This window comes from Chiloscyllium plagiosum, unplaced genomic scaffold (assembly GCF_037043375.1).
Source record: "Chiloscyllium plagiosum isolate Xiang-an unplaced genomic scaffold, Cpla_swu_hap1 HiC_scaffold_4, whole genome shotgun sequence".
Taxonomy (NCBI): domain Eukaryota; kingdom Metazoa; phylum Chordata; class Chondrichthyes; order Orectolobiformes; family Hemiscylliidae; genus Chiloscyllium; species Chiloscyllium plagiosum.
This window is the reverse complement of record NW_028270142.1, coordinates 37,120,371-37,133,342: the sequence shown is the minus strand read 5'-3', so window position 1 is coordinate 37,133,342 and position 12,972 is coordinate 37,120,371. Positions and strand designations below refer to the sequence as shown.

The following is a 12,972-nucleotide window of genomic DNA, read 5'->3' as shown; positions in this document are numbered from 1 at the left end:
TGTTCTCTCTGCCCCAGCTGCTTTTCTATCCTCAGCCTTCACTCAGTTCAGATTCCGCCATAAAAATTTCTATCACTGACTGTGACTAGAATGCACCTCCCTGTTAAGTAACCCAGTCTAACATTTAATCGGGCTGGCTTCACTTGAACTTGAGTTCTCTGCCGAAGTGTACAGGCAGTCAGCAGCACACAAAGCAATCAACAAATGCTTCTATCACTGAAATAAGCAGGCAGCACAAAGATCACAAATTGCTTGCATTGCAAAGAATGGACACTGACTAGTAACCCAACAGCATTCCCCATGTTGTCATCGGGTTTTATCCAAGTATCCCCTCAGAATTTTATGTTCCACATTTAAGATACTAAATGCTCAGAGTAAACAGAATTCACTGAATTGCAAAAGTAGAGCTCTGTCTATGCAACCAGGGATGATCAACAAATGAATTTTACCTATGACACTCACATCTCAAGGCTATTTTTTAAAAAGAACTCGATAACTCTAATTCCCGACTCAATTTTGTTATAAAACAAGATACACTGTAATGGAATGACAAACATGCAAATGTGTATATTTAATTAGTATCCTAAAATAAATAAAGCACTTTCATCATATCAAAAACTAACTTTGTTCAAATTCCACATACGCTGATAAAAGATGCACTCATGTCCCATTGAATACTATTGCTTTTGTACTATTTCACTAGTTTTATCCAAATCCATAACACCAAGATTATCAAAAATATGAAATGTGGAATCAATGTAACCGAGGTAACTTTTAAGTACAAAATCTCTGCTGCTGACATGTATTTCTTTGTGCACTAAGCTCTAATTCTATAGCACTGCTCAAATGTAGCTGAAAAATAAATTTGGAATTGTTGGGTGTTTAAGAAGAATTGTCACTGGCAATGAATTAAGGCAACATCTTTCATATATGAAAGAGAAAAGCTAATAGACCAACTTAAATCATCTTTCCTTGATTAGAATCAAATACAAATTTCCATTAAAGTGCCATATGTGACAAAATATGATCACTTTCAAAACAAGTCGACACTGTGAAAGTTTGCATTGCCTTTCTGAGTGAACCACGCAACTCTTAGCAAGCTATATATTTTGGTTGTTCTCTTAAACTGTGTAAACCAGATAATAGACAAAATCATCTATAATTTTGAACAGAGTTAACATTATAACTGAAGTCCTCATCATGAGTGTGTAATACTTAACCCTTTTTTGAAAAAAGCTTTATCACTAGTCAGGGGTGTTACTTTTTCTATACTAACTGTGTTAATACTATTTAAAGTTAACTGTAATACTATTTAAAGTTAACTGGTAACATAACAATAATGAACAACACACGCACACATACGCACACACACACACAGACAGACACAGACACACACAGAATCACTCACCAACACAAAGCTGACAGCTGCCTTCACTGAAGGAGAATCTCTCTACTCTACTGCTCTGAGTCTCACCTCGGGCTTATCTAGCCAGCATCGGTTGTTGTCATGACAATGCTATGTTTCCATGGCTTTTCCTCACTTTCAATTAATCTCTTTCATAGCACTAATTATGGCCTGAAGACTTTCTTTACATCTTGAGAAACTAAAGCACGGGTTTCTACCAGAGTCTCTGACATGTATAGAAGTTGCACAATTTGCAACACCTGGTAATTTCAAAGATATGTTTAGAAGACGGCCAGTGTTGTGTTTTAAGACAACTTCATAACAATCCACTGAAATGAATTACCAGCAACAAGACAATCAGTTAGAATGATATCTTCACAGTAGGTTGTAATCATGGCCCATATTTATTTTAGAAGAATATTCGAGAAACATGAACTAATGAAGCAAAAAATAATCACAGCTCTCCAATAAATTGCTGGAAGCGCGTAACAGATTGACCAGCATCTGATAGACAAAATGTTTCGTGCATCTCACTTACTAGCAATTGGGACTACCCATTAGAATTAACAACTTTATTTTGCATTGCACTATCCTTTGTTTCAATAAAAGTAATAGACTTATGCCGGTTCACTCTTGATATATTGTAATCCCCACCTCATTTCTTTCCATAACACGTTTTCAATAATTATTAAAATAGAGCTAACTAACTAAGTAACTAATGAGTAAAGTCTGGAATAACCTCAAAGTAGCTACCTTTTAAACTTGACTATTTTAAAGTTGTTACCAATTCACAACTTTTTCATGAAAACTTAGAAATTATTCGTTTTCACAAATTTGGTTCCCCTAGATATTTTTTGACAATATCAGGGAATACTGATTGAAATTTGAAATCTTTTTATTCATGCATGACAATCAGAGTTTGTAATTATGGCTCAAACCTAATTTGGAATTAAGATGTGTTTGGGGCGGACAGGCTGTGATGAAGGAAGATAAGTCTTGATGGGTCCTCAAAGTCAGGTCCAGGCTATTTTAACTCCCAAACCCTCATGTGTAACATTCAGATTAATGTCCCAATTAAAACGAATGCCCCTGATCAGTAGTTGACAGTCAGAGTCATGCTGGACACCAGACAGCATAAAAGGCTGAAGGAAAGGATTCAAACCAAGGTAATATATGAATGGATCTGAACTGACCACAGTTGCGGGAGATGAAAACGAAACTCGGGGGACTGAAAACTCAACGATTGCACGAAGAATCTATAGGGGAAATATAATTTTAAACATCTATCTCAGCTCCTTCTTGCTTCCCCGACCTGTTTTTGGATTAAACTCCATCGGAGCTTCCAGAATCTTTGGTTAACTAGCATATTAAATCTGCAGTAAACTCCTTGTGCACATGACAGACAGCACTCACATGTTTATTCAGGGATTTTGTTAAATTAGTGGAACATTGAAAGCATTAGGAATCGGACACAAATATTTTGACAACATAATCACCCCATCAGCATGATCCCCATTGGCTAAACAGACATAACATTAACCCTTTTGTATCTGAACCAGCTCGCATTGATCTTTTGTGTGGTTTTACGAACCAAACAAAAATCTTAGAGTGGAAGTCTTAAAAACAGAATACATATTCCCAATCAGTGTGTGTTAATAGGAATGCAGTCAGGTTCACTTCCTATTTATCAGGCAAGTGCCATGGTGGCTTCTGCCTACATGTTTGAAGAACAAAATTTGTTTGTTAGTGCATGTGTTTAACTGCATCCCAACTGAAGTGAAGGCAGAGAAACCTGCTATTGCAAGCAGTCAGCCATGTTCATAAACCTTCAACCTCCACTTCTTCATTAGACCTAAAAGGAATCACAGGTCTGCAACATTTTAAGCCTTCACCTCGAAGGAAGAAAGGATATTGGTAAATCTTTTGCAACTGTAAGACATGACTCCATGCCACCTCATTTGTAATTGCCCTTTCTTGTGTGTTTGTAACAGTGTGAGTGGACGCCTGGAGTTGTAAAACTCTTTCTGGTATTGTACAATTAACTTTTATCCTTTTTAAAAACCACTAAGAAAATGTTTAATTTATCCATTTTTGATAGTTATATGGGTTAATCTACCTTTTGTTCAAAATCATTTGTCTGCATTCAGCCACGAGGTAGATAGCTTATCTCTCCCCCATCTGCAGACCCTCGTGAGAACGTATCTAGAAATAATTGATGGGTTAACATAAAAATACTAGGAACAAGAACAAGCAATTTGGCCTTTCAAACTTTCCCCACCACTCAACATGATCACAGCTGATCTTCTATTTCAATTTTTTCCCCATAGCCCTCAATGCCTTTAAAATTGAAAATAGTTTAAACCCACTAGTGCTCCCAGAACAGTATCATCTGATTGAAATAACAGTTTGTATATGGACAAATCAGGTTGAGTGGACTGAAGCTGGGTGCTTGAATTTGTGATACCCGTTCCAGCTACATCAAGGGAACTAATTCATAAAATCTATTGCATCATAAATGACAGTCCAGGACAACATGAAATGGTAGGAATCAGTATGAAACACAGGATGCTTTTTAATGCTGTGGAACAAAACAAAGCAAGACACTTTGCAGCTCTTCACAAGCAAAATAAAAGTTTGCTGAATTATTTTTCAAGGATCGGTTGCCCTTTAAAGTCTCTGGGATGTGTAAGGAGTAATTGAAAAATTTCATGCTCCAGGCTCAGAAATTGCCTGCCAGGAGTGCAAATGTGCAATTCTGGCATGCATCAAATTTCTATTATATGCTACCTACAGGCATATCATTGCACTGGGAACATAAATTGGTAAAGATATCCCTGCAATAATATGATTACATGAGAAGTACTTCCTCTGCGTTGATGTTTATCTCTAACTCTGAGTCACAAGATTAAGAGAAATAATTACAGGGATGGATCGTGGCTGAACTGTGGCTGATCTGCACTTTCCGGTCCGCTGCCTGTAGTTTTTGACTTTTCTTGTCATTCAAAAATCTGTCCAACTCAACCCTGAATACATTTAATGAGCCAAACTCCACTGCTCTCTGTGGAAGAGAATGTCAAGGATTAATATCACCCAAAGAGATGCAATTCATCCTCATCTCCATCTTAAATGGGAGACAGTGTGTTTTGAAATTATGGCCCTAGTTCTAGATGCTTGTATGGAAAGAGGCCGCTTCCCAGCAGCTACTGTGTCAAGTCTCCTCAGGATATTCGGATATTTCAATAAGATGATCTCTCATTCTTCTAAATTCAATAAATATAGGCCCTGAATGCGCAACCTTTTCTCATAAGATAACATCATCAGTTCAGGAATCATTTTAGTGAATCTTGTGTGAACTCACTTATTTTCAAGTATATCCCTCCATTTGTAAAAAGACGAAAACTTTACACAGCACTCTGATACACTCATCATTGCCCGATACAATTGTAGCAAGACCTTTTTATACTCTCTCCCACTTGCACTAAATGCTAACATTAATTTGCATTCAGAAGCACATGCATGCTAACTTCTTGCAATTTATGCACAAGTACAGATCTCTCTGCAATGTGACATTGTGTGGTCTCATCCTTTTGAAATGATAGTCTGTGTTGCTACTCTTCTTGCCAAAGTGAACAACATCACACTTTCCCACATTCTACTCCATATTTTAATGCTCTAGATCCTTTGTGTCCTCCTCACAACGTTTTCTTCCTAAAAATGTATCATCAGTAAATTTGGCTACAGTACAGTTGGTCCCTTCATCTAATTTGTGAATGTTGATCAGAAATAGTTATGTCTCCAGCTCATTCTTATACTACTCCACCTGATATAGGTTTCCAGCCTGGAAATGATGCATTTATCTGAACTCTCTGTTTCAGGCTGTACTTATGCTAATGTACCATGAGCTGTGTTCTTATGAAGTAACCTTTAATCTTGCACCTTAGCAGATCGTTTTGGAACTTCGAATAGAGTACATCTGCAGGATCTCTTTTATTGACTTGTTGGTCTGCATTAGCTTGCTGAGCAAAATTTTATTTTTGTTTAGTTTTGCTGGTTTCTAAAATGTTTCTATTCTTACAACCAGTCACTAATCTTTGCAGTATTATGCATTTTTTCTTTTGATTTGAAACTTAAGCTTAATTTCTTTAGTTAACCATGCAACATTTCTCAAGTCTTTGTTTATCTGTATATCTCTGAGACTTATGATTTAGCTTCTTAAATGTCTGCCATTGTTTTTCTACAATTTTACCTTTTAACTAAATTCAAGAAGATAGTGGCACAATGATAATGTCACTCGACAGTAATCCAGAACCCCATGCTAGTCTCTCAGGAAAATGGGTTCAACACGACAGTTTCAGACCCACTTTTTTCACCTTCACACTAAATGTGAAATTTCTATGATGTTGTGATCACTCTTTCCCAAATGATCCTTTGCTATGAGGTCATTCTATCTCATCACATGTTATCGTCATACAGATCTATGTGTTCAATCAGTCCTAAATCTGTTTTCATACCATTGTATTTGCTTTTATTTAAATTCAAGATGTTAGTTCATGACCCAATTGCTTCACCCTCAAACTTCATAAGATAATAACTTATGATGATTCTATCAATGGCAGAGTTCAGATATTTCAATCTTTCAATATCCAATACCAAATGATATTCAGAATCCTCCATACTTTGTGTTTGGCACTTCAACTCCACTGTTGCGAGTAACTCACCTCCTGACACCAAAAACTCTTCTCATAACCTATAAAACACAAGGCGGAAGTATAATAGAATACAATGCATGTGTGGATGAGTGAATCTCCAACATGACCCTAGAAACTCGATACAACCTTGGACAATTTAGACCACTCGACTGACAAATCATTTTGCACCTTAAGAATTTACTCAATCCATCATCCATATAGCTTCCTGATTGTTGCAATGTGTACTGTCGCCAAAATGCACTGCATTAACTCATCAAGGTACCTTCAACAGCACCTCTGAAATTTTTGAACATTATACTTAGAAGGGCTAGGGCAGTAGGCACACTGGAACATAGCCACATCAATGCTCTTCTGGAACTGATACAAAATCCTGACTTGAAACTGTATCACTGCTCCTTCATTGTTGTTTGGACAAAATCCTCGAAATCTCTCCATCACAGACCATGAGAGCACCTTCAGTGCTTAGACTATAATGCTTCAAGAAGGTAGCTCATCATTACCTTCACAAGGATTAACCATAATTCTAACTTTGCTAACAAACACCCACAGCCTGTCAGTAAACAAATTAATGTGCTATAACTGATCAGAATAGACTGCAAAGGCAACACATAAAAGGGAAAACAAGGGTTTTTTTAATCTATTGGTGCTGGGTCCTCTACTTTTTGTCATTTACATAAATGATTTGGATGCGAGCATAAGAGGTATAGTTAGTAAGTTTGCAGATGACACCAAAATTGGAGGTGTAGTGGACAGTGAAGAGTGCTACCTCAGATTACAACAGGATCTGGACCAGATGGGCCAATGGGCTGAGAAGTGGCAGATGGAGTATAATTCAGATAAATGCAAGGTGCTGATTTTGGGAAAGCAAATCTTAGCAGGACTTATACACTTAACGGTAAGATCCTAGGGAGTGTTGCTGAACAAAGAGACCTTGGAGTGCAGGTTCATAGCTCCTTGAAAGTGGAATCGCAGGTAGATAGGATAGTGAAGAAGGCGTTTGGCATGCTTTCCTTTATTGGCCAGAGTATTGAGTATAGGAGTTTGGAGGTCATGTTGCGGCTGTACAGGACATTGGTTAGGCCACTGTTGGAATATTGCATGCAATTCTGGTCACCTTCCTATTGGAAAGATGTTGTGAAACTTGGAAGGGTTCAGAAAAGATTTACAAGGATGTTGTCAGGGTTGGAGGATTTGAGCTATAGGGAGAGGCTGAACAGGCTGGGATTGTTTTACCTGGACCGTTGGATGCTTATAGAGGTTTACAAAATTATGAGGGGCATGGATAGGATAAAAAGGCAAAGTCTTTTCCCTGGGGTCGGGGAGTCCAGAACTAGAGGGCATAGATTTAGGGTGAGAGGGGAAAGATATAAAAGAGACCTAAGGGGCAACTTTTCCATGCAGAAGGTGCTGCGTGTATGGAATGAGCTGCCAGATGAAGTGATGGAGGCTGGTACAATTGCAACATTTAAGAGGCATTTGGATGAGTATATGAATAGGAAGGGTTTGGAGGGATATGGGCTGGGTGCGGGCAGGTGGGACTAGATTGGGTTTGTCATGTTGGAGCCACATTAACTTCTCGAAGATCCACTTACCTTGTTTCAAAGGTTCACAGTCCATACTGGGCACTGAATGATGATGAATAAGTTTGCACTTTTATGAAATGTGTGGTTTATTACTATTCATATGACACAGCATAGGCACCAGTCAAATTCCATTGAGATGCCTCTGTGTTTTGCACTATGGCCTCACAGTGCCAGGGAGCTGGGATTGATTCCAGGCTTGGGTAACTATCTCTGTGAGGTTTGCAAGTTCTCCCCTGTTTATGTATGTTTCCTTTGGGTACTCTGATTTCCTCCCACAATCCAAAGATGTTGGGGCCATATGGGGCCTTTGCTAAATTACCCCATAGAGTACAGGGAGGTGCAGGCTAGATGGATTAGCCACATGAAATGTGGGGTTATCGGGATGGCCTTGAGGGGTGGGTCTGGTCGGGATGTTGTTCAGAGGATTGGTGCAGACTTGATGGGCTGAATGGCCTCTATTGGAACTGGTGGAATTATATGATAATGAATCTTGGCTCCATCATTTGAAAATGTGGAGTTTCAAGAGTAGTACTTTGTATCTTCAACCCAGCCACTAGATGCTGTGATATACAAGTGTGCCTTCATATACCCAGAAGTTAGCTTGCACATTTCAGCAGCTGATGGAGGTTTCAGTGTCCTTATCAGCATCATGTCAAACATTCGCCTTACGCATAATTGGAAGACCTATAGAGGAAATGTGCGGGTAACAACCACTTTGATATTCTCAGAACATAAGTTCAATTCTGCAGGTCAAACGTATACACCAATGACTGCTTAATGATTATGGTTAATGAAAAATCTTAATCAACAGGAAAAGTGGTTTAAGATCAGCTTTGTATGACTGGTCACCCTGCAGATAATGACAATGCATTGATTCCACTCCTTCACCCTAATGACCCATCTGGCTTCGTGATTCTCTGTATAATTATACAGCTCAGAAGCAGCTTTTGATTCAGGTGAAGACACTTCAAGAGCCACTTTAAAGGCACTCAGCTGTCACTTACAGTGCTCCTTCACTTTGCAATTACCTTAGGAGGACTCAATCCTGAGTTCTGCAGCTTGATCACTTCACCTGAACCAAACTGGAGCAAATATGTGACAAAAAAGGCTAAGTGGGAAAGAGGGGGAGAGATGTGGGTTTCAAATGACTAAAAATCAATGCAAATCTTATTTGAATGGCAAAGCAATAGTAGCGGTAAATTCTTCAGGGTTAGAAATTTACAGAAGTAGATTTGAACAGGTGAATAAAGTTCATGAAAGGTGGGAATGACAAGCTGTATAAAAAGTAAAAGTTACAAAGATTCAAGTGCTTTTTTTACAAAGACTCAAAATGGGGTGGGCATAGTGGCTCAGTTGTTAGTACTGCTGCTTCACAGTCCCAGAGTTCAATTCCAGCCTCAGGTGCCCTTGTGGACTTTGCGCATCCCCCCCTCCAAGTCTGTGTGGGTTTCCTCTGGGTGCTACGGTTTTCTCCCACTGTCCAAAGATGTGTCAAGTTAGGTGGATTGGCCATGCTAAATTACTCATAGTGTTTAGGGATGTATGGGTTAGCCAAGGAAAATGCAGTGTTCAGGGATAGGGTTAGGGATGGGTCTGGATAAGATGCTCTTTGGTGGGGTAGAGTGGACTTGTTGGGCTGAATGGCCTGTTTCCACACTATGAATTCTATGGAAATGGCAATTTAACCCATAAGTAGCATTTGTCCGAGATATTGAGGAAAAAAGTCTGCAGAAGATTCATAGGAGCAAAATACTGCTCAATGATTCTCTACCCTGACTCTACCTCTCATCTATGAACTTTTGAATGTGTACAAGTTTAAGCTATTCGTGGACATGAGTATGGAAGAAATTAGGCGACATATAGAGTTCATACAGAGATCATGCTCGACCCTAATTTCTTCCAGTTGCATGCTGCATTCAGATTCAGTTTTTTTAAAATTTGAGTGGCTATGGAAATATTTATAGTTTAATTTAAAGTGAATCCATTCAATTGTTTCAGCTGTCACTGTGTAAATGGTTCTGATGCTGCTAAGAGTGGATCTTTCAGGACAGGACATCAGTTAATGGCTGATGATTGGACTTGGTTGGCCACATGATGGGAGCTGCTTAGCAAGTTCCAAATGTGGCCGCATCTATCCTGGATCAAGCTCAACTAAAGCTTGAAGGATGACTCAAGTCCCCATGGAAGTTTGACACTTGAGTCTTCAGCAGTTGGATCAGTTGCCAAGTTGTTATTGCTGATGTTTTCAACCAAGCAAAAGGAATGACAACTAGAGTTGGTGGGGTTGGTGGGGTTGGGGGGGGTGGGGGGGATGCGGGATGGAGTTGGGGGTGCAGTGGTGGAGGCATGTGTTGGCGGGGGGGAGGGCCTGTTTGTAGGGTGTGGGACTATGTTTCATTCAGACTATGATGTTTCAGATTTCTTTGGAAATCCTCTGGAGGCTGAGGGGTGATTTTATAAATCTTACAGAGATTTATAAAATCATGAGGAGCATGGATAGGGTAAATAGACAAGGTTTTTTTCCCTGGGGTGGGGGAGTCCAGAACTAACGGATATAGGTTTAGGGTGAACAAGGGAGCTAAGGGACAACTTTTACATGCAGAGGGTGGTGTATGTATGGGATAAGGAAGTCAATTACAACATTTCAAAGGCATCTGGTTGGTACATGAATAGGAAGGATTTAGAAGGATATGGGCCAGGTGCTGGCAGATGAGCCTGAGATTGAGTTAGACTTTCTGGCCGGCATGAATGAGTTGGACTGAAGGGTCTGTTTCCATGCTGTTCATCTCAATGACTCTATGACCGTAATAGGAGTGCTTAATTAGCTGTCAACTATTGTGTTCTTTGATTTGAATGTTTTCCTGTAGGTGGCAGTAAATGTAATATGTTCTAGCCCAGCAAGCCACAAGCTGTGTTTTTCTCACCATCCCAGAATAATCTGCATGATTCCCTGGACAGGGATATCTAACATGATTCTGTGGTGGCTCCTGGGCCACCTTGAGCAACATTACGCTCCTAACAGCTACTCCAGGCTGAGTTAAACAGTGCATAATGTGTTGGCTCTGCTGACCCAGCCAGTACCCATTATCTCTTTGTGAGGTTCACTTTCCCCTTGATCTTGGCTTTATTGCTCCTCAGGTGTTGCAGTTAAGCTAATGCAAGATCCCAAAATACTTTGGTTGTGGTGAGTGTTTGGAAATGAAGTTATTCTTTAGCTTTCCTGTTGATCAGGTAGAAGGTTAAAATGACAGTTTTGCCATTGTTTGTTGAGGTGTCCATTTTCTTCAATAAAACTTCATTCGTCTAGAATTCAGATTATGGTTAATTCAGGTCATTCAGGTGAATCAGAAAGCACCACTATAAACTTCCAATATTTTTGTTTTCTTTTACCTCAACAGCCAAGAACAAGAGATTTCACTCTGTTTTTTGCTGCTGGTCTGCTTGAGTATTTGACTGTCCTCTGAGGAGTTAGTACAACCAGCTCAGGACTTGCAGCTCTTTTCATGGTAGCCAGTTTGGGATTAACTGGTGCAGAAAATCAATTTGGATGCTTCATGCCCAGATGCTAATGTAAAATGACACCAATGGAAACCCGAGTTTTTCAATTTGTTCCAGCTGAACAACTGACCCTGTTATACCCAGACTGGACACTTTATTTCATAGGTCAATAGTGGGGTCAGACAAGTGTCTCTATTCATTTCTCTTAGATCAGGAAAGGTTAAGTTAATTACAAAATTCCCCTTTAGTGGTTGAATGCAACTGTATTGTACATCATCACATGAATAATCAGCTAATGTTTTTCTTCAGGTTTCATTGTTCTGATGAAAACTATTTTGCTTGCCATTCAGTGATGACAACTGATGTATGTTACACCCCTGTAATTGCTAATGTATTGCTCATCGGTGTCGCTGCCTTCCTCAGTTTTATATCTATTGTAAGTATGTCAGTGACAAATTGCTGGCGTGATTGGCTTGTGCTCTTAACATCACGTTGTTCTCTTTCCAAACACTTTTATATCTTTCCTTAACTCCAAGTGGCGCGGAATCCATACATGCATATGGAGGTGCACTTTGCAAGTGCAACTCTTGTACTGGAAGCAGAATGACTCCATAACTTTTTTTTGCAATTGCTTTCAAAGATCAAAGGACTAGCCGATTCTGTGGAACAGAAGTACTGACTCACATCCAATTATCGGATCTGCCTTCTTGTCATTAAATAATAGGAACAGAGGTTCTAGCTTGGGTTTAATCAGAAAACTGCACATAAAATGCCTTTGAAATTATTCAGGCAAGAGATACTGTTCAAATTTCTGTAAAAATTATTGTAATTGCATAATCACGGATATGAAGTTTCGGCTGAACCATGCTGTTGGGCAGTGTAATAGAAAGTAATGCTTCATTATTCCATTAAAAAGTATTCCTTGATCTATTGAAGAGTTTCAAGCTGTTTCAATTTTATTAATATAGCATAGATCTATCAAAAGCATAAAACATTTTAAATTCATTCTTGAATTGCAAGCAATCACCCAAAATGACTTTAAACATGGCACTGTGCCAGTGAATAAAGTCATTGGTGCATACTTGTCAGTTTTGGTTAAATTTTTGACTTGAAAACTTCCTGAATCCACGCAATCATACAATCTCACAATTCTACTTTGGGAGCAGGGTGAGCTTCCACAGGTGAATTTAATATTTAATCACATGATTATCAAATTATGAAATGATTACAGTGCAGAAGAAGGCCATTCCACCCAAAGGAGCCATGTTGATTTTCTGGAAAAGCAGTTATTTCAAACCACTCCCTTGCCTTTCCCCTTAGCCTTGCGCCTTTTACCTTTTCAGATCAAGATCCAATTCCCTTTTGAACTTGCCTCCACCATATTCTCAACCATTGCATTTCCAACACTTAACCACTCGAGAGTTAAAAAAGCTTTTCCTTATGTCCCCTTTGTTTCTTCTCTCAAACTTTTAAAATCTTTGTGCTCCAGTCATAGAATCATAGAATAGAAGAGGCCCTTCAGTCCACTGAGTCCTTACTAACAAAAATACGCTAAGTCTGCACTGTTCCCACTTTCCAGCACTAGCTTTGAAGGTTATAACATTTCAAATGCTCATCCAAGTGTTTTTGAAAAGTTGAGAGTTTACCCACCTCAGGTACACTCCCAGGTAGTACATTCCAGACCCCTACCACACACTGGGTCAATCCTCAAGCCTCCTCTAAATCCTTTGTCTACCACCTTATTGTTATCCTTGTTTCTTCCACCAAAACGAGCAGC

The 12,972-nt window shown here is 39.2% G+C and overlaps 1 protein-coding gene across 1 annotated transcript in view; it reads right to left on the bottom strand.

Annotated features, from left to right (window-relative positions):
• Positions 1 to 1,448, bottom strand: part of ppp1r17 (protein phosphatase 1 regulatory subunit 17) — a 44,100-nt gene extending 42,652 nt beyond the window's left edge. Inside the window, exon 1 of the mRNA XM_043689424.2 lies at positions 1,409 to 1,448. The gene's annotated coding sequence lies outside the window, so the exon portion shown is untranslated. The remainder of the gene's footprint in view (positions 1 to 1,408) is intronic.
• Positions 1,449 to 12,972: the final 11,524 nt, after the last annotated feature.